Below are 1,519 nucleotides of genomic sequence, written 5' to 3' on the forward strand. Positions count from 1 at the left end.
AAATACAACTTAATATCCTCAAAGGCCCGTTGGCATTTCTCTTCCCAAATGAATTTGGTATCCTTTTTAATTAATGCCGAAAAATCCCCTTTTTAATTAATGCCGAAAAAACTGACACCTACCTAATAGATACGATATAAAGCATCATAGGTATGCCAATTTACCTTGAAAGGACTGTAGCTATTTCAAGGTTTTGGGAGGTAGCACTTCCAAGATAGCTTTTATCATATTTAGGTTGATCTCGATCTGATGACGGACAACAAATCCTATAAGCTTCTCGGAGATGATGCCGAAGGTGAAATTTGAGGGATTCATCTTAATATTATATTTTCATAATCGTTTGGACATGATTCTTAAATCATACAAGTGGCCTAATCACTGCTTGCTTTTGATGACCAAATCGTCCACATAGTACTCCACCTGGTTGTGGATGAGGTCATTAAAGATCTTTGTCTTAGCATGCCGGTAGGCCACTCCAATGTTACTCAACCCAAACGACATCACAGTGTAGTATAAGATTCCGATTGGCATTTTAAAAGTTGTAAGTGCTACATCTTCTTGAGCTATCTTGATTTGATTATATCTTCATGATCCATACATAAAAGTGAAAATCTCGTGTGCCGATGCAATGCCCACCGTTGGCTCTGATATTGGTTGCGGGAAGTCATCTTTAGAAAAGCTTTGTTTAAATCCTTGAAGTCAACACACACACAAGTTTGTCCATTCTTCTTCTTAACTGGCACAATATTGTCCAACCATGTGGGGTATTGCTCTTCCTACATAATGTTATTGTTTATTAGTTTCTTCACCTCAGCAATGACTTGTTGCTCTATTTTGAGGCACAACCTTCTTGGAGCTTGTTTCATTGGGTTCATGTTCTTGTCTACCCCAAGCTTGTGAAGTGCAACTTCTGAAGATAATCCTAGCCTTTTTTCATAGCTCTAGGTTAAGCAATCTTTAAATTCTGACAATAACTTGATTAACTTTGTAAATTCTTCCTGGCTGAGTAGTGAACTTATGAATGTGGGTCGGGGCTTCTCCACAGTCCTAAGGTTGACTTCCTCCAATTTATCGATGGATGACATAGTCTCTTCTTCAAATTCTGGTGAAGCATCATCTATCAACTAATCTTCAGAGCCATCCTCCATATGGAGACAATCCTATTCAGACTCGCTAGTAAAACCAATAAAAAATTTTGAGTCATTGACTGCTCCTAAAGTTCCAAATCCAAGACCCCTCTTTGAATTAAGAGTTCCACTTTTAACATTCATTAATTTCTAATAAAGGTGTAGCTTATCCTTTGTCGTTTGCTTCAACACATATTCCTATTGAATTAATTTTTGTATGCACAGAGAAAAGTAACCAAATGGTAATTCTATTAATTCATTAGAATCATCCTCTTCCAAATTCACATGAATTTCAGAACTGGTAGTGGGAGAGGAATGATAGAACTTGATTTGTTTCAAACTAACCTTCCAGACTTCCTTGACCTCTAGACTCTCGACCTTTTTGTGGGTGA

Source organism: Phalaenopsis equestris, unplaced genomic scaffold (genome assembly GCF_001263595.1).
Source record: "Phalaenopsis equestris unplaced genomic scaffold, ASM126359v1 Scaffold235594, whole genome shotgun sequence".
NCBI classification, from domain to species: domain Eukaryota; kingdom Viridiplantae; phylum Streptophyta; class Magnoliopsida; order Asparagales; family Orchidaceae; genus Phalaenopsis; species Phalaenopsis equestris.